General features: G+C 38.3%; 1 protein-coding gene across 4 annotated transcripts in view; it reads left to right on the top strand.

The window, feature by feature from the left end:
• The window catches only part of PHACTR1 (phosphatase and actin regulator 1), a 655,396-nt gene that overhangs the window by 262,837 nt on the left and 371,163 nt on the right, over positions 1 to 21,396 (top strand). Inside the window, exon 1 of one of the 4 annotated variants that reach the window (XM_078153598.1) lies at positions 15,231 to 15,392. The exons of the other annotated variants lie outside the window; for them this stretch is intronic. The gene's annotated coding sequence lies outside the window, so the exon portion shown is untranslated. Of the gene's footprint in view, positions 1 to 15,230; positions 15,393 to 21,396 lie in introns of those variants that run through there. 4 annotated transcript variants of the gene reach the window in all.

The raw sequence follows: 21,396 nt of genomic DNA, 5'->3' as shown, positions 1-21,396 counted from the left end.
GCTGCCTGTACTGTATCAGCACCAGAGGCACTGACAGGTGCAGGAAGAAAGAAATCAATTCTGAGGGCCTCTCCAAGAAGTGTCCCTGTGTTCTGTCAGATTAATTACAGGTACGGAGGATGCAATATTTAACCAGCTTCCTGCCTCCTCCATCAGGAATCTCTCTGGTGCAAGGAGAATACAACTTTGATGGCAGCCATTGTTTGGCGGCACTTTATGACTATTTGATAGGCTATGCATCACTCCTGTGAGGGAGGTGATGTGTCTTTCTTGCTAACCACATCTGTGAACAGAAGCACAGGATGGTTTATGAAGAACAAAGCAACAAAAAAGGAAGGCAAAGGAATTCCTTTACTCAATGGAATTTTTTCAACATGCTCTACTTTGAGCCCAATCTAACCCAATTCAAAAAGCATTTATTAAGCACCAACTGTATTCAAATCACTGTGCTAGGTACTGGGGATACAAAAACAAAATGCAAAATAGTTTCTTCCCTCAAGAAGCTTCAAATAATGATAATCCTAGCCTGCTGTCTGATAAATATTCCCTTTCCTTTTCTGCTTTTTTTCCCTAAATATCAAATCTCACATATGACACCACCTATGTGACCTTGAGCAAGTCATTTAACATCAATGTGCCTCAGTTTCCTCACCTGTGAAATGAAATGGTTGGACTAGAGGCCTTCTGAGGTCCCTTCCAGCTCAAAACCTATGACTCTCCACTTACAGGTACTCCTTCTTGCCCTTCTCCATTCTAGCCTATTTCTGAAAAAGACTGGGGTGGGGACAGCAGAGGGAGGACTGCACAGTGACTATTTGGACCAAGTGAACCAGATATTAGCGAAGTACATCTGTTCCAAACTTTCAGTTAAATTTGATCATTGAGGGGCCAGCTAGGTGGTGCAGTGGATAGAGTACCGGCCCTCAAGTCAGGAGAATCTGAGTTCAAATCCAGCCTCACACCAAACACTTGACACGCACTAGCTGTGTGACCCTGAGCAAGTCACTTAACCCCAATTACCTAAAAAAAAAATTTAATAATACTTTCTCATTGAGAGAAGTGAAATAGGATTTGAGAGATGTGTAATAATCAGAGGTCAATACAGGCAGAACAAGGGACAGACAGGAGTCAATACAAAACATTTAGAATATGCATGAGATGATCTGGAAACTTAAGCCCAGATTCAGAGTCAGCCGGGGCTGCTTTTATACACCCTGTCCAGGACACAACCTACTTTCAGGGTGTGAACAGAAAATAAGCAGGAGATATAGTCAATAAAGTGACTGCACCTGATTAGAAGAGGAGGAAACAGCAATTGATAGTAAATTCTAACACTAAAAGCCAGGAGTACTCACTCCTTTCACCACCTCAAGACCCACTCAGCTGTTATCTCACTCAGCTGCACTCATCAGTGTAGACAGGGGAGAGTGACCAGAGGATGTGAATGAATGAAAGAAGAATGGGGGAGTTCAGAGTCTCATCTCACTGTCCAAAAATCTATTGCTTGGGGCAGGTAGGTAGTGCAGTGGACAGAGCATCAGCCACGGAGGCAGGAGGCTCTGAGTCCAAATCTAGCCTCAGACATTTGACACTTACTAGCTGTATGACCCTGGGCAAGTCATTTAACCTTGACTGCCTTACTAAATTACTGCTCCACATTCACTCATGTTTTTGTGTAATTCTTCAGACAAACTTTAGCAAAGCTAGCTTATTCTTTTAGTCCAAACTTTTTTAATTTTTTTTCAATATGTCAGTCTGTAAACCCTCTTGCTTTCCTTCATCACTGCACTGTCCTTTGGGGGGGGTGCTTAAATTTTCATAGTAAAGTGAACAATCAATTAGTAAGTATTTCTGCAACATCTGTTCTGTGTCCCCCACATTGGGCACAGTGCTTTGGGAGGTACAAGGGAAGAATAGGGTACAGTCCTTTAAGACTTTCTTATATCACAAGTCAGCAGTAGACTTGGACAATGAGGCAAGACTGAATTCACTCAATTTCACTAGAATATTAGAAAAATGTTGGTGGTAAAGCATGCCTGTTCTGCATATTTAAGTTCTAGGTCATTTTATGGAATATTAACCTTAGCAAATTGCGTGTGGGATTAATTGGAAACAATTGTAATAGCCTCACTACCTCGCATGACTTCCTTCTGCCCTTTAAGAGACATTACCCTCTGCTCTACTGATAGATAACAAAGGGCTGGGCTGGTTTTAATAGCAAAAAGGCGGCATTGGAAGGAGAAGCAGTTATTTATTTCTGAAAATCAAGTTAGTAGTAGAGGAGCAAGATCCCCCCAATGTGAGGTCCACAGAGTATCACTTTGTTAGAGCTTTTGAGTTTTATCTTGTAGTAAAATAAAGATACACTGTTTCAAACCCCCTTCTTTTCTCTCTACTCCTTTATTCCCCTGCCTCCATTCCTGCTCCCAGCAGCAGACAATGACAAATGCAAAGGTTTGTAATTAAACAGAAATTCCAGGAGTGGAAGAAAGAAAGTCGTGCAAACAAACAACCTTAATGCACAGGGGATCATATGCATTCAGCCCTGTAAAAGATTATATACATTTATTGTCAACTGGGAGCCAAGAAAATTGCATCTAGTCTTGGCTCTTTACCTCTGACTGACTGTGTGACCTTGGGCAAGCCACGTGAAGGTGAATTCTATAGTCTTTGCTGCCATCATTTGTAAAGAAGAAAGTGTTGGACTAAAATATTCAATCCAATTCAATCCTACAAGCATTTACTTATTGCCTCTTATATAGGTGCTGAAGATACAAAAACAGAATAGTCCCTGCCCTCCAAGAGTTTCTATTCTAGATGAGGGAGAAAGCATGTGCATCTTTCTATAGGCAAATACAAAGCAGATATGTGGTCATTATGGAGGAAGGCAGTGGCAGTAGGGGAGATCATTAAAGGCTTCTGCATACAATGCCTTGAGCTGAGCTTTGAAAGAATTTGGGGATTCTAAGATGAGATGTAGGGAGAGAGGACATTCATATTTACCCTTCATCCCTTTGCAATATGACCTACTAATTGGAAACTGATGATAGCAACCTGTCTAACTGCAAAGTACATCAGAAGATAAAATTAAAATGATACCTTATATCTGTAGAATATTTACAATTCACCATAACACTTTCAGAACACACAATCTTGTATGGTACAACAGAGAAAGTGTTATTTCATCCACATTTTACTGATGAGGGGAACTCAAGTTCAAAGATGGCATGCAAGGGCACACAGCTAACCACACAGTGATAGGGTCAGGGTTTGAACCCAGTTCTTTTGATTCCAAACCAGTTTTCCACCACTAGAGATTTCTAATCTGGGGTCCACAAACTTAGTTTTTAATGGTCCATGACAAAAAAAAAAAAAGGTTAAGAACCCCTGTACTACACTCTTCTGCCTTTTTAAAGTTGAAAAGAAGTTTTTAACATGATGGGGGCAGGTGGGAAAAGTGGGAAAAGAGAAACTTAACATAATTATATTGACTTTTACAAGTTACTTTAAAGGAATTAAGTTGGTAAAGTAGATTCACTATTTTTCAGTTCAGTCCTTCAATGATCCACTATCTCATTAGTGTGGGTACACCTTCCAGTCCTTGGCTAATACAGATTATAATCCACCATGCTATAGTAAATAGTCTTCAAGAATCCCTGTTGCCAGAAAAACAGCCTCATCTAATGGCCAGTTCTCTTGTCAAGAGTCTATCCTAACAGCTAGACAGGACCTTAGACAGCAGACATACACTCTAATACTAAGCTTCTACTCAAATCCTTTCCAGCTTGTTAGGACCTGCCAAAGTTTGTAATCCCTTGGAACATTCCTTGAGAATGTCACATTCATACCATATTAAAGCATAAGAGTTAGACGTTGGTGAAAGTTTAATTCAGTATTTTTTAAACTTATTTGTTTTTTTTAACTCAATAAACATAGATTTTGTTTGGTTTATATACTTAAGTTTTTTGTTTGTTTAAATCTTGGATTAAGATTTTTGTCTGTATTTGGATAGACCATATTTCTCCCCCAGAAAGTCATAGGTCAACTGGATAGTATTAGGTAAATATTTTCATTTGGACTGTAACATATATACAGCAAAATGGAGTCAAAAGCTTGGTATGGTGATTTGCACTCAGAGTCAGAAGGTCTGGATTTGAATCTTAAAACTATAATTTATTAGCTGTGTGACTTTCATCAAGTTACTTGCTATCTCTGAAACCTTCATTTTCACAGCAATAAAATGGGAATAGTAATACTCACTGACTATTTTCAAAAGGTGCCATGTGTGTGCTTTGTAATGTGTTGTGTAATTAAAAAAAAGTGCTGGATTTAGAGTTAGAGGACCTGGGTTCAAATCCACACTCTGTTACTTGTATGACTTTAGGCAAGTCACCTGCCTTCTCTATGCCTCAGTTTTCCTCATCTGTAAAATGAAGGGGATAGACTAGATAGCCTGTAAGGTCCCTTCCAAGTTTAAATCAGTGAAACCTTAAAAGCACTATTCAAATGCAAGGAAATAGCCCTATTATGATCATATTATTATGACTAGTTGTTATAAATTTCATTTGACAAAACCAGCTTTCAAACTGGGGCAAAGCTGAACCACAATCTACACATGACTCAAATTTGTTCTTTCGGACTGTATAATTTGGCAAAATGTAGAACCATACTTAACTGTAACAGCCTAGACAACTCTCTAGAACATCAGAATATAGAGGGCATGAGATAGTGCTGCAGTAACTGATGACTTCCCTCCTACTCAACTGAATTTATCTTAATTATTTTTATATTGTTTTCACATAACGAATTACATAGTTGGCTTGAGAGTGGATTTTTGCTGCTACCAAAATTGCTACAGTCATTGCTACTCTTGTGCAAACAAAAACTATTGATTTTGCTAAAGTACTTTTTAAAGAAGGCACATTAAGCACATTATTTTTGCTGCCTAAATGTAAATTTGTTATGTGAATATTTGTATTTTTCTGGCATTAGGGGTTTTTGATGTTTATTCTAATTGGTCAGGAGAGAGGTTCTTAGTGACAATTGCTTATTACATTTCAAGATGTTCCCTGAAGAAATTCAAAATCAATATCATGTGTGCTTAGTGAAGGGGAAAAACATGGCAAAGTACAAAATTATTTTTAAGTATGTAAAGAAAATTCAAACTAGTGAGATTTATTCATTGGTCCTGTACCAATTTTAGAATAAGAGAACATTATATTAATCTGTATAATATATTAGAAATGAGGCAGTAAGTGATCTAGAAACTTTGGTTCTTATTCCAGCTTGGACACTTAGCTAGCAGTTTGCCATGGGCATCATTTTACCTCAAAATTTCAGTCCCTTCATCTTCAAAGGGAGGTAATAGTATTTGCACCACCTACTTCATGGTATCTTTTTTTGTGGGTGTGGGGAGTGCTTTGTAGACCTAAGGTTCTTCTTAGAGGGAATTTGATACAGTTAGGAGATCCTCATGCTGGGTTTAGCTCTGCCACTAATTTATGTGACCATGGGCAAGTCACTTCATCTTCATACTTCTTTTTCCTCCATTGTGAAGTGAGAGCATTGGACTAGTGACCTTTAAGATTCCATCAACCCCAACACTCAATAATCTACCATCAGTTATCTTTGAATAAGTATCTAAAAGTCAAGGCCAAATTCTCCTTATCTTTTTTCTCCTTCTCAGCCTTCTTCCTACTCCAACTTCCCACCTGTGAATGAGAAATAGTTCTCAAAGTACTGTGGGGACTCTTGGCCAGAAAAAGATACTCTGAATTTGGCTAAAGGAATAGCTAACATAGGCTGCCCTGCAGACTCTTAGACAAAGTGGGTCATGCTGTGCATTCATTTTACTGGCCTATGGATGCTGCAGCATTCAGCAGGTATGACTGCTGGGATGAGCATGTGTAGTTGAGGCAAATGACAAGGCCCCTGTTCTAGAACCTCAGGGGCACCAGGCAGATGGCTGCATATTTGCACACTGGCACAGGCAGAAAAGATTGATTAGATTGTCTGAAACAATGTTGCATGATTGCACCTATTAGCACAAAAGGTTGAGAGATATTATCTCAGAGGGGTACTAACAGGAGAAAAGCAGGAGAAAGAAGTTGAAATATGCCAATGACAAAGGCTAGTGGCAGCTCTAATCTCATCCTGCCTTAGAGGTGCATCCCAGCAAGGGACTGGGATGGAAAGAACTTTTCTATAATGTTATGATGACTTTTTTCCTCCTTTTTTTGAGAACTAGGGAGTGATAGCAAAAGGGCAGGTAAGATCTTGGATTTAAGAAAAATCTAATAAATCTAAGAAGCAAGGTATTCTCCTCCAAATAGATATTTAAATTGCTGCAGCTAGGTGGCACAGTGGATAACACACAGGGCCTGGAGTCAGGAAGATCTGAGTTCAAATTTGGCCTCAGACACTTACTAGCTATGTGACCCTGGCCAAGTCACTTAACCGGTTTGCTTCAGTTTTCTTATCTGTAAAATGAGCTGGAGAAGGAAACAGCAAACCGCTCCAGTATCTTTGCCATGAAAACCCCAAATAGCGTCACGAAGAGTCTGACACTACTGAAACTACTGAACTATAACAGTAATTTACATTTCATTATCAAATCTATGTCTAATTGTTCTGGCTCCAAGATGTTTCAATAATTTCTTTCTTGACTTAAAGCAAAAGAGCATAGTGTCTTGTCGGTATGTTCATTTTAGCAAAGGAATGGTTGTGAAGAATCTTTAAATGCCATCTGTCCAGAGGCTTATGGTAGTAAGGTTAGTGAGGGTTACTGAGCACCTACTGTATGGAGCACATTGTGGTAGGCACTATCAGGAGACACAAAAAGGAAGGAAGAGAAGGAAATAAGTATGTCTTAGGAGCCTGCTATGTACTAGGCACTGTGCTAAGCATTGTACAGATATTTTCTCAGAAACAGAAAACACGACACCTACCTTTACAGAGCGATACACATGTCCTTTGGTGATTCTGAGAACCAGTTATGCTAGAATCACTAATAATTTACAAACATCTAGCATCTAGCAATGCCCAGCACCCAAAAGGTGCTTAATCAGTCTTTGTTGGACAAGTGAATAAACAAAGGAGTAGATTGTGGAAGCATCTCAAACTATTACAGAGCTGTCTTTCTAAGGCAAAATACAAACTAAAGTGTAAGTGTTCACTGAATAATTGATAAGTGATTGGGGAGTGTGTTGTGAGGATGCATGAGGAGAGTACTTATATGGGAAAGTCTTCCTAGAAGAGGAAAATTTGATGCTGAGTATTTAAAGACTCCATATACTAGAGGGGTCAAAATGAGTGAGGATGGCTTCCCAGGAAGCGTTGGAGCCACAGTAGGTAGGACCATGGGAGCAGAGATTTAGAGCTAGAAGAGAGTTCTGTTGATAAACAAACAAGTAAGAAAATAAAGAAGATACATCAGTAGTAATAGTACTTTGTATCCTAAAATGGAACTCTTATCAGCATATTCTCGAGTATAAATTTGACCATAATACCAAGCATATGAACAAATTTACTGTGATGTCATTAATGTTCAGTAATCAGGGCATGAAAAATATGAAATACATAGATCACTTCTAAAGGAACCAATTTAATTGCTCACAATTCCTTCTTCTCCCTTCTCCCTTCCCCCACTCCATACAATCAGGCAAGCACCAAGCACTCTGAGGATAGGAAAAGCAGTGAAGGATATTTGAAAAGAATCAGAAAAGGCAGAGGGTATTACCAAACTTTCTCATATAGCCTTATAAGACTGAAAGAATGGTCATTGACTTGTCTAGGGGGTTGGAGTATGCCCTACCTGCAACCATGCCCAGAATCCCAACCTGAGGCTTCTTTGGGATTTTAGCCCTTGACAGATACCGTTTTCAATGGCCCAATAGAAAGAGAAAATGGAAGCATTATTCCAAATACTGCTTCTTCTTTCAGATTTCCCAGGTGCTCACAGTGGTCTAGATAACCTATGTCACAACCAAGAAGAGACTACTGATCATTTCTTAACTAAAGCTCTCCATGGACTTGCTGTGGTTCTTTACAGGCAACTAGGTAGCAGAGGGGATAGAGTACATGGACTGGAATCAGGAAAACCTAAATGGGAATCCTGATTCAGACATTTGCTAGCTTTGTGATCCTGAACAAGTTCCTTGACTTCTAACTGCTTCAGTTTCCTCAACTGTAAAATGGGAATAATAATAGTACCTGCCTCCCAGGGTTTTTGTAAGGATGAGTCAAAATTTGCGAAGTCTTTTGCAAACCTTAAAGCACTGTAGTAGTGCTAGGTATTGTCATTACAGGGGGTAAGTTGCAGGGAGGGAGCAAATTGCCTGAGCTTCTGGGAAACTCCTCTTTTATATTATCTTCCTAGAGTAAAACTGCTTTGTTGACATTGTGCTGAGCTGGCCAAAAACAAGATTTGAAAAATGGTTTCTGAGATTGGCAGCAGCAGCGAGTTGGCAGAGAGGGACATCTTGGCTGCTCTATAATAGATTGTGTTGGAAGCCTCAGAGACCTTTCCTGTCAGCCTCCTCTCCATTCTGGTAAACTCCACACAAAATGACCACCTTTCCTCTGTGAGAGAGTTCTTTTGACCTCACACATTTCTTGTTTATGATATCAGAAGCCTTCCAAGAGGGAGAAGAGAAACAGGCCTGCCTCTGTTTAGCTACATATGGTAAGCTTAATGTGACTTTGGCATTGGGTCTTTTATACAAAAACTCTTAGTTAGCCAAGAGTAGCTAAGGATAAATCAATGTATTGAAAATATACTTAAATGAAAAAAAAGTGGTTCCAGGAGATTGACAAATTAACAAATCTTACAATATACTTTTAGCATGGAGGTCAGGGCTCTTGTCTCTCTGAGTGCAACTACAGATGATGAGCAAAGAAATTGGAGTGGGTACCACTTCAGTAACATGATAATTTAACCCCTATGTATCACCCCTAGGGCACAAATGTTTCTATGGCTCATAATAGCCTCTTTCTCTCCTTTTCTCTAATTCTTTCCTGTTTGGAAGCCAGAAAGTGAGAAAATCATCACTTCCATGGAATTCAAACAGCATCACTTCCTTTATCTGAACCATCAAAGAGGTCTGAGACTTGGCCAGATCTCTTGGCATCAATCCATCCATCTATATCTTTTCAAGATGTATGATTCTTGTTCTTGTTCTTGCTCTTCCCATAAATTCTCCATAAAGGATCTATCTGAATTTGAATAGAAATTTTGTTCTGGTTACATATATATACATATATATATATATATATGTATATATATATGTATATATATATGTATATATATATACACATATATATATACATATATATATACATATATATATACATATATATATGTGTGTGTGTGTGTGTATGTGTGTATGTATGTATGTATGTATATTTCATTGCTACCAATGCTGACCAACTTTTGATCTTACTACTTCACTGGCCTTACTCCTTTTCTTGTCCTTCATTACATCTTTGGGCTACTTCTTGCATACAGAGAGAAAACAAAGAGCAGAGAATTCCAAGGCCTCAGAAGACTGTGCTGGTGGGGGAGCATCTAGATTGGAGGGTAGTGGTAATGGAGATGGCATGGAGGAAAGGAGCCTTGGATGGGGATTGGAAGGAAAGGGAGGAATCAGCTTGATGGAGAGGGAAAGTTATAGGAAGAACATGCAAAGGAAGCCATCCTGATAGGAACAAACAGAGTTGGGGAGGGAGAAGTGAGTTTGTGCTGGTAAGGTGAGGGTAGTTGATGAAGGACTTTGAATGTCAGATTCAATTGTATGGCTTTGATCTAATAAGCAGATCTTTTAAACAGACTCTGAGGCAAGTGGGTGGCAGAGTAGATGGACTTGCAATTAGGAAGATATGAGTTGGACTCCTGCCATTAAATATATACTAGCTGTGTGATCCTAAGTCAATCTCTCTCAGCCTCAATTTTATTGTTGTTCAATCTTTTTCAGTCATGTCTGACTCTTCGTGACCCCATTTGGAATTTTCTTAGCAAAGATGCTGGAGCAGTATGCCATTTCCTTCTCTAACTCCTTTTATAGATGAGGAAACTGAGGCCAACAGGGTGAAGTGAGTTGCCTAGGGTCATACATCTAGAAAGTGTGTGAGTCCAGATTTGAACTTAGCTAAGATGAGTCTTCCTGATTTCAGGCCTGGCACACTATCCACTATGCCACCTAGCTACCATTGTGTGTTGCAGAGGGAATACTTATTCGGATTTGTGTTGACCTATACAACCACTGATGTTTCTTTCAACGCTGTGATTCTGTAGTTCATTGGAGTGCCAGCTGTTATTATTGTCGCCTGATGGCTGGCCAGTATACTTTCCATGACATCATACTACTGCCTCTCAAACCACTTCAAAACTCTATTTAAAATTCATCTCTTCCATGAAGCTTTATCAGGTTAGCCAGGATTTTATCCAAGTGCAGTACTACCTACCCCCAGGATTGCAGCTATGTAACATTCAAAGCTATCATTTAGTACATGGAGGTTTATAAAGCTCTTTATATGTGTTCCCTCACTTGGAACACTCTTATCTAGTAAACACTACAATTATTATAACTTCATTTTATACATAAGGGGAGGAAGTCTCAGAAAAGTTAATGCCTTGTCTATGGTCAGGTAGGTAGTAATTACCTGAAGCAGGATTCAAATCCTGGACTCTCCTGACTCCTAGTCCAAGGTTCTTTCCACAATACCAAGCAGCCTACTCTACGAATGCCCTTCTACAGACAAATTGGCAATCTTTTATATTATATATTTATATATTATACTATAATATACTATATATTATTATTTACATGCATATTATATATACATTATATATTATATTAAATTTTCCTTCTTTTCCTATTTATAATAAAAGTTCTATAAAGGAAGAAAATGCCTTCTCTTTTACTTTAAAAAAATCACCTACTTATACATAAACTCCTATATACTTAGTCAGTTCTATATCGCAATAGGTATGCAATAAATGTTATTATACAATGGAAGAAGTGAAAGATGAAGATGTGAACTGTATTGCCATGATTATTATATGTCTTTAGGAGACCTAGATGTAGTTGGTGCCAATAGTGTGCGGGTTTTTTTTTTAATTCTTAAAAATAAAGAAGATTTATTTTTCTTTACCCTAATAAACTTTCTTTAGTACCATTTTACTTTCCAAATTTATTTGATTTTTTCCACTCCACTCAAAAGAGCACCACTGAGTTATTCCAGAAGGCCTAGACCAACCAGATGCCATTTATTTTTTCAAATGTTCCAAGAAGGGAAAGACCAGTGTGTACTCAGTATAAGTAAATAGCAAGCCAAAAATATCCAAATATAGCCAGGGGACTAACGTTTCTGTAATCTGGGGTCATTACTAAATGGCAGTTATGTCAACAGGGTGTGCAAGTTATATATCCTTAATTATTATACTGTTCCTCAGAAGCTTTTTCCCCTTTTCCATCTCATTTTGCATTTTACCCCTCTGCTCATTAAAAAAGGAATAGTCAACATAGTAACTGCCACAACACATTTTATTTACTATACCAGAGGCAGAAATATAAACAGATAGCAATCTGTTATTCAGGCTTACACATTCATGATTTCCTTCATGTTTCTCAAATTGAATTTTCTCTTCCATAACTGAACATGCGAACCAAGACATCAACTGTATGCAGGTACACAACAGATTCTGTGATCTTGGCCTTTGCTTTGCTTTTCTGTCCCTTATTTGCTTTATCTGTATAGTGGGAATAATAATTGGTCCCTCCTTAGTTTAAATGAATATTTTTAAGATGAATGATAAAATACAAAGTATTTTTAAAAAAGAAAGTTCAGAGGATCTTAGATCTAGAATGAGAAGAGATCTCAGAATCAATATAATCTACTCTCCTCATTTTTATAGTTGAAAAAGCTAAGACCAAGAATGTTAAGTGACTTCCCCGAAGTCATGAAGTTGTTCTTCAGACTAGAATGATAGGTTGAATAAAATGAGATTAAATGAATCAGGGATAAATATAAAGTAATGCTACATGGCAATAAATTATAGAATGCTCTTCACCCCAAAAGAGTCAAAATGGCAGATGGTACAATGGAATGGTACAATAGGCTTCACCAGTCTACAGTATATTGACAAAGATGACTCATATGCAAGAAGTGGCAAAAAAGATATCACGAAGAACAAGAAAAGGAATTAGGCCATTTAAGTAGTAAGATCAAGGGCTGAACAGCATTGGTAGCTATGAAATATTTTTTTAAACCAGAGCAAAGTTTCTATCAAAATTAAGATAGATCATTTATGGATGATTTATGGGAAGAGCATGAACAAGAATCATCCATGTTGAAAAGATATAGATGGATTGATAGCAATACCAGTGGAATGAATTCATTGTTTCATGTATCCATCAAAGTATAAATAAATGTAAAAGTCCTATATCTAAGTTCAAAGAATTAACTACATTGCTGCAGGTTGCAAATGCCTGTGAAGGTAATTCAGGGTTTTAGTGGCCTGCAAATTCAGTATGAATCAACAGTGTAATGTGGGTACTAAAAAAAAAATGCTTATGTGACTTTAGGTTACATTAATGGAAAAATAGCATCAAGATCAAAGTGGAAGGTAAGCTTCTACTGTACTCTGCCTGTTCATCTGGATTATTTTCTTCAATTTTGAGCCCATTTTATTATTTTTCAGAGTTTTATTGTTACCTTTCAAAATTCCAATTATTTCTTAAATCCCTCCCCTCCATTGAACTTTCCCTTCTAACAAAGATAAACATTTGAGCCAAACCAACAGACACAGAGATCATGTCTTATAACCCATACCACTTTCCTCATTTAAAGTCCTCCACATCTCTACTGAGTGAGAGGAGGCATGTTTCAGCATTAGTTCTTTAGGGCCGAGATTGGTCATTACACTTAATCAGTTCAATTTCTTATTGGTGTTGTCTTCATTTCTATTACTGTAGTCACTGTTATACCATTCTGGCTCTACCTTCTTGGTCTGCACCAGTTTGTGTAACACTTTCCCTGTTTCCCTGAATTCCTCACATTAATCATTTCTTAGAGCTCAACAATGTTCCATTATATTCATATACCATAATGTTCTGATCAATAGCTACCTAGTTTCCAAGTTTTTGGTGCAGAAAGGGTCATGAAAAATTTGTTATACCTAAGGCCTCACTTTCTCTTTCTGATTCAGTTGAATTAATATGTCTAGTAGTTGGACACCCTATTTATTCTTTAATTTTATATATACATATATATTTAAATGTATTTTATTAGTGACTTTTCTACATCATATTTATTTCTGTACTATTACTCCCTCCCACTGTTCTCCAGCTTAAACCCTCCCTTGTTACAAAGAAAAGAAATCTTGCAAAAATGCCTGATACAACAGGCACCTCATTTTTAGAAGAATATTGAGAAACTGGAATAAATCAAGACAAAGGCAATCAGGATGGTGGGGGCCTAGAGACCATGTGATATGAGGATCACATGAAGTAATTGTGAATATTTAGCATGGAAAAGAGAAGAATTAGTACCCGCATGAGAGCTGCCTTTAAGTATTTGAAAGTATAGAATAGGAATTGCACTTGGTTTGCTTGGCTTCAGAGGGAAGAACTAAGGAGCAATGGATGTAGCAGCTCATTCTGGTGGGAAAAGTATTGGATCTGAAGTCAGAGGCTCTGGATTCAAACCCCAGCTCTCCCACCTGCTACCTGTCTACTTTGCATATATCTCTCCGGTTCTCAGTTTCTTTATCTGTAAGCACTGGGCAACAGGCAAAAGCAGTTCCTGCCTTCAAGAAGCTCACATTCTGTTGGGAGACACATGTGCAGATGATTCGGTACATAGAAGATATAGACAGAGTAGATAAATGAGCATTTCAGAGGGAAAGTTTTTTCTACGCTATTAGAGCTAACACTGCTCCCAAAGATAAGACTTTTAATGGCATGCTCTTCAGTTTTCATTCTTTAATAACACAAGATGTGATATTAAGGTTCTACTGAGCACAGTACCTGGGACATGGTAAATAACAAATGTTCATTATATTTATTTATCATCTATCTATTTATTTATCAATCTGTCTACCTACTATATATCTGTCTACCTACTCCAATGTCCCAGGTCACCCTGGGTTCTCTCAATGATCTCTGACACATCTTCCAGATTGAAGAGGTTCTAGCTCAGGCCTGATAATGACCTCTATGTTATATGTCTGTCGTCTGAGGACCAACCTAAGTTTGGAGAAATCCATCTCCAAGTGATTATTTCATGAATGGCTTTGAATTATGAATATGAATCATGAACTATTTCCAGAATGACTCATGGAGAACATCTGCTATGGAGTATGGGGGTCATGATCTACATTGGTAGAAGGAGCACCCACACTGATCTTTGAATTATTGAAGATTGTCACAATTTGACCGTCTAGTTATTTGGTGTAAAGGATACCTCTGAATGCCAAGAAATTAAGACACACTGAGATGACTCCTTTTCTATCACCACCCCAGACATGTTGCAAATACCATTGTAAGCAATCCATTGTCCACCAAAAGAGAGAGTTGGTTTTTTTTAATTTTTAGTACTCCTCAAAGCATATGTCAGCCAATCAGTCAGTCAATAGACATTTATTAAGCAATTGTAATGTATCAGGCTTTTTTAAAATTAATTTAATGTTTTAGCTTAAGTTGGGAAACTTAATTCATTAATTTCATTCAAATCATGGATACTTGGGATTGAAGGGAACTATTAAGATGTTCTCTTGAGAAATCCTCAATAACTTCACTGTGAGGTTGCAGGAGAGGGCCAACAGAGGAAATGCAAAAGAAAGAGAGCTTTAGAAATAGTCACCTGCTGATGGATTCACAAGAGGTTAATTCTCAGTTTTCGGCATGTTGTGTGCACCCCTTGTTCCCTGGGGTGGCTTTCGGATCAGAACTCGAATCCCAAGGTTTGAATTATATAATTGTGCTGCTGTGAGTCATGTGATGGACTGCTCACTGAGTAATTCCCTGCAGAAGGAGACAAACTGCATGTTAAAAAGCTCAACAAATACTCTTTTTAAAAAATCCAGTCAAATAGTACCAGCCATCCATACTATTTCATTTGGATTCACCAAAGACTGAAACAGTTGCCTAACAGTCTCAGTCACGACTAGAAAAACAGCACTTGGCTGGCTAGATTAGGAAGGGGACACGTGCTAGTTGTGGTGGTGGGGGGGTTATCAGTGGTATCGCTGGCTGCTGGAAACTACTGGTTGACTTTCCTGGTTCACCCCTGCTATGTTGTCTGCCTCTGAAACAAGCTGCTTTCAATGTCACACAGAATGAATGGACCCTTGGAGACCCTAATCAGCGCTTAAGAATTGTGGCTTTGTGAAGGTAAGAGGGGATGGTTCTCCTCAAAAACTGGGAGCTGCCACAGACAAATGACTTTGTTTCTGGGTTGGGGCTTAGCAAGAATCAGAATGCCTGCTCACTGTTCTGGGATCTGAGTGAGACTTAAAAATCATCCAAGTGACAGATTTACGAGGGAAGAGGGAAAAGGGAATAAAATGAGAGAGGAGTCACCTAAATGCTTTGCCACTATTCAATAGCTAATTGGATTGATTTTTTTTTTTTTGCTTCCCCTACCCCCTAATTAATCTGTATGGGAGTTGGTCAGTGGCCAGTGAATTGGAACTTGCCTGTGATTGACTAGAAGGGGAGGGAAAGGGGCTGCCTGATACTGCAAGACCTTATGGATGTGTGTGTGTGGTGTGTATGTATGGGGTGTGTGTGTGTGTGTCTGTGTGTGCGCGTGCGTGTGTGTGTGTGTGTGTGTGTGTGTGTGTGTGTGTGTGCATTTTCAGCCCTTGATACTTGAAGAGACTGTTGCTCAGTTCAAGAAAGCACAGCTGTTTCAGAGAAAGCCCCAGAGGAGCAGGGTAGATGTGTAGGGAAAAAGCTTAGTGAAGATTCTCAGGTAGGCAAAGACATTCAACTCAGAAGCTTTTGGTGCAAACTATTTTCCTAAATCCCTGTAGGAGCCACCCCTGAATGAACATTGCTTATGCCCCAAAGTCAAATTGGAGGCAGGAAGGAGAGAGCAACAAATGATTTGAAAATGGAAAAAGCTGCTACTCGGATCTTTTTTTCTTTTTTTTTCCCCCTCAGACCAGGAATATTCACTTGCAGATTTCACTGCAATGGAGACATGCTGTAAGGGTAGCTTGCTAGCTGAGTCTGATGCTCTCCAGAATCACAGGAAGTTTCTGACAGTAGGCAGGAAAAAGAAAGAAATCAAACTAGCAACTCATTTCCAGAGACGTCTCTATAATAGAAAGGGAGGGGGTGGGGCACTGAATTAGAAGGAAAAGGACAGCAAATGAAATCAGCCAGGCATGTTGGGGTCCCATCAAGGGCTGTGATATTTAGCTGCATGGTGATAAATCATTATGGCATATTGAACTCACATTCACTCGACAACTAGTACGGGAAATCTCACCATGTACTACCTGCTTACTCCCTGCCTGTTCCCCAAACCGAAAAAGTAGGAGGATTTACGTAGGAAAGAGAAAGAGGCAGCGTGGCTTCAGAAAAGAGTCTAGATCTAATTACTAGGCTAATTTGGCCATATGCCTTGACCTGAAATGAAATATAGTGACTTAAGAACCCCAAAGATAATAACATCTCTATCAGGTAAAATTCCGAATGAGGTTGAACTGCTTTTGTGTTTGTTTTAAAGTTCGGCTAAATCCCTGGAAATGTAGCATATTTGATGTACATAAATAAAAATATTGTTTGAGTAGATAAACTAGTAGCTGTGACAGTATTTGGGATGTATAAGAAGGAAGATGTCTTTCTGTCCCAGAATTCTCAGACCAAATGAGTCCATGGACCACTTTGGGGAGACAAGAGACTAGATCACCAGTTTCTTACACCCGCTCCATAAAGCCATTGCAAAAAATAAATCTCAGCAGCATCAAAAGGACTAGCCCTTGAGATAAAGAAGAAAAGAATTATAACTAAATTAAATATTAATGCAAAAATGAAAGAATCTAGTCATAAATATTAATACTATAAAGTATCCATGGACTACCCATGAGACTAATGTGGGTTGATTTATCTTTTAAATTGAAGTAGAGTAAATATTTATTTATTACTAGTTAAAGGTAACTTAGTTTTCCAGCATGCTATTCAAAAGAACTCTCAATCAATCAACAAGGAGTTATTCACTACCTATATGATATGTCTGGCCCTATGCTCTAATAACTAGTTCTTCAGTTCTTCATTAACTTGATGATAATGGATGTTCATAATGGTGACCCAGAATAACAGTAACATCCCCACAGTGCCTTCTGAATCATCAGAGATTGGATTGTGTTCTGTAGAGTTTTAATGTTAACCACATGTTTCTATAGCCTAATTCTTTGAAAATTAGTAACCCATATGATCTATATGTACACTAGTACCTGACTCTTCTGTATTGCTTTATGATTTATACATCACCTTACATATATTGTCATTTTATTCTCACTATATCCTATGAGGTAGATATCATAGATATTATCATCCCCATGTTAAGGATGAGGAAACTGAGGCTCAGAGAAATTAAGAAATTGCTGATGATCATACAGCTAGTAAATATCAGAGGCAGGTTTTGAACTCACATCTCCTGAGTCAAAGTGCAGCACTTATTATGCTTCACCATTGTAGAGGGGAATATGGTACACTGGAAAGAGTACTGACTCCAGGTTCAAAGCCCCACTAGGCTATTTAAAAACTATGTAACCGGGGCATCTAGGTGATGCAGTAGACAGAGTTCTGGCCTTAGATTCAGGAGAAGTTGAGTTCAAATCTGGCCTCAGACACTTGTAACTTACTAGCTGTGTGACCTTGGGCAAGTCACTTAACCCCGGTTGCCTCACCAAGAAAAAAAGCACTCCCCCCAAATAAAAACTGTGTAACCTTGGGCAACTAACTTAACATTCCTTCACCTCAGTTTCCATATCTATTGTTTAGCTACAGGTCTTTGATCTTATAAACTGTATTATTTTAACCAGAATAGATGAGTGACTGGACATCCCATTCCCTGAACACATAGAATTTGCTTTATTATTTTGACTTAATATATGAGATTCTCACAAAGTTTTAAAAAATAATTCAAGAATGTTCCCATGCTCCCTAAATGGAGGTTGTCAGGTGTCAGGTGTCATCATCTCCAACATTTTACATTCAAAACTGGGTGAAAGAATTGTTTTGAGCCTCACAGAAAATTAGTGGCAGAGACAGATTCAAGATTCTTTGCTTCCTCTCCTGTAACACCACATTACTTCTGATCATCACAACAGCAACAAAAGCAATTGTATGAATGAAATCAAATGGCCTGTTTTGTCCTGCTGTGATTTGGCCTAATTCCAACTAGATGATAACCTTGTAAATTTCTTGTTGATCTCACTTCAATTCCAAGTAGTAGCCTTGACTATTTTCCCCCACAGCCTGTCCACACAGGGTCCTGTCCTGCCTTGCTCATCTAGAATGATGTCAGCACACAGTGCTTCTGGAGGCATTGAGGCTTCTTTGATGAGTGGTGTGGAGGTGCATTTGTCACAAAGGATTCCAAAGACCACATTTTTTACCAAAACTAATACAGAACTCATTTCCTAAGAATTGTGTTTTGGTTCCATTTTTGGAGTCAAACTCTTGAACTCTGCATGAGAAATGAGCAGAAGCATGAAGGAGCCAGTTAGTGCCAGCTGAGCCAATTGTCAAATTTTCAGTGTGAGCGTTTACACCTCAGAAATCAGCAAATGCTAAAAAGGAGGGGCTGACTTATTGTTGTGATGATTGTCTAGACTTATGAAAGAGATGGAGAAAATGTTAATAATATAGTTTAAGCTTAAAAATGAGTGCTGCGTTTTTGGATAACTGGTTCTTAAACATTTATCACCACTGAAAGGGAGTCATGTTATAAAAGTCTTAGTGCCTATTCTAAAAGTAATTTATATTTGCTTTTTAAACTAAACTAAATTTACCTTCTTAGTTTGAAGTAGTCATGGTGGACAATCCACATATGGGCAGTGGAAGTATTCTTCACTAGTGGTATAATGGAAAGAGCACTGGCTTGCAATCTGGCTTTCTGGGCTTAAGTTTTGGCTCTGACACTAGCTGTGACCCTAGGCAAGTCCTCTATCTCCTCTGAGTCTCTTTCCCCGTCTATGTAATGGAAAGTGGCACTTATGAGGAAAGTATTGTATAAACTTATTAAAGCACTATATAGATGGGAATTATCATGATTACTGATTTTAATAACTAGTGGGAAAACAGCACCCAATAGTGCTTCAAAGGTCATAGAGTAACAAAGTAGCTCTCTTGAATTTTCAATTTATTGATTTAAGCAAAGTATAGATTTTTTTGGCTTTGTTTTGCATTAAAAAAACAAATTTAAACAAATTCCTTGTTAGAGGTTTAAAGGCTAATCCTATTTACTAGTATTATTTCCTATATCTCCCCAATAAGTTGCCATATATGGCTGGTCCCCCTTCTTTTCTAATCACAAAACTTTCTTATGCTCTTTACACTCTTCTTTCATATAAATTTTAGTTAGTACTAATGTGTTTTACCTTACTTATGCCCACCTTGTGGCTCTCTATTGACCTTTGGGATATCCTTGAACTTCAATTATCAGAAACTATGCTATTCCATGACTCAGTCAAATACCATTGTCAGAAGAGTGCGTGTGTGTGTGTGTATAGATGTATGCATGCATGTATGTATATAGGTATGTACGTATGTATGTATTCAAAGAGAGGTCTTGGTTTAGGAAAGAAACTTGGGCTTATTCAAAGTGCTGCCCAATTTCTCAAAGGCAATCCAGCCTTCTCATCTCCTCCTGTTCCAATTACAGACCTGGCCCACTGTTCATTCACCATGTTTCTCCAAGACATATGTATTAAAGAACCCACTCTGTAGGTTGTGCACCTACCGAGCATCACAGTCTGGGCAATAGGTAGTCTTCATCCATTTGATTTGTCCATGGTGGATGACTTTATTGAATTCTTTTGAGTCCTTATGGTGCTTCATAAGAGTTTGGTGAGTCATTTGCTGCATTCTCAAAATATTTGGTCAGGGTTTAGATGTTGGAAGAATGAGAGGCAAATGAATATAATTAGGAAAGCGGTTTTAAAACCATGTTCAATTTTTATTTCATTTTATTATTTTATTTTTTAAATCTTATTTAATTTTTTTTCCAATTACACATAAAAATAATTTTAACATTCTTTTTTTCACATTTTGAGTTCCAAATTCTCTCTCCCTCCCCTTCCCACCTCACTGAGAAGGCATACAGTTTAACATAGATTATACATGTATAGCCATGCAAAATACATTTCCATGTAAGTCAATCTGTGAAAGAAAACATAGACACACAAAAAACCCAAGAAAAATAAAGAAAAAATAATTTTGATCTGCATTCAGGTTCTACCAGTTTTTTCTCTGGAAATGGCCAGCATAAGTCCTTTCATCAAAAGTCCTACAGAATTGTCTTGGATCATTGTATTGCTGAGAATAGCTAAATTATTCATACTAGATCATCATACCACATTGCTGTTACTGTGTACAATGTTCTGGTTCAGCTCATTTCACTTTGCATCAGTTCATGTAAGTCTTTTCACGTTTTTTTTTCTGAGAGCATCCTGTTCATTGTTTCTTAAAGCGCAAAAGTATTCCTCACAATCATATATAACAACTTGTTCAGCCATTCCCCAATTGATGGATATGCCCTCAATTTCCAATTCTTTGCCACCACAAAAAGAGCTGCTATAAATATTGTTGTACACATAGGTCCTTGTCCTTTTTGTTTTTTATCTCTTTGGGACACAGACTTAGTAGTGGTATTGCTTGGTCAAAGGGTATGCATGGTTTTATAGCCCTCTGGGCATAGTTCCAAATTGCTTTCCTGAATGGTCACCAAGAGTGTTTTTATTTGTTCCCTGAGTAATCCTGGGGGCCAAGACTTCAAATGTGGCAGGGTGTGAGATTTCAACAGAGCAGCTGAATGCCCACCTGAGGCTCTGGGGAGCTAGGGGCCACGCTGCACCTGTATCAAAACCTCGAAGTTACTTCGCATATAGGCCAAGCTTCATGGGCTGAAGATCCCTCAGAAAACACTCCCCAGAAATAGATTACTACCTAAATTGAGATTTGTGTAGGTTACCCAGAGAGTTACCAGGGTCTATCAGGTTCTTCTCAGGAAGAGGGGTTCTTCCCCAGCTTATTGAGATCAGCCTCAAGGACAGATCTAAGATCATCGCCCTACTGCAAACAGTCTGAAGAGGAAGAAGATAAGGAAAGAAACCAAATCAAATTGCCTGTAGAAATGATGCAACAAATACAGAAGTTTAGG

Source organism: Phascolarctos cinereus, unplaced genomic scaffold (assembly GCF_003287225.1).
Source record: "Phascolarctos cinereus isolate Bilbo 61053 unplaced genomic scaffold, phaCin_HiC Scaffold_4;HRSCAF=312, whole genome shotgun sequence".
In the NCBI taxonomy this organism is placed as follows: Eukaryota; Metazoa; Chordata; class Mammalia; order Diprotodontia; family Phascolarctidae; genus Phascolarctos; species Phascolarctos cinereus.
Note: the sequence above shows the minus strand (reverse complement) of the source record. Positions and strands in the feature narration are given on the sequence as shown.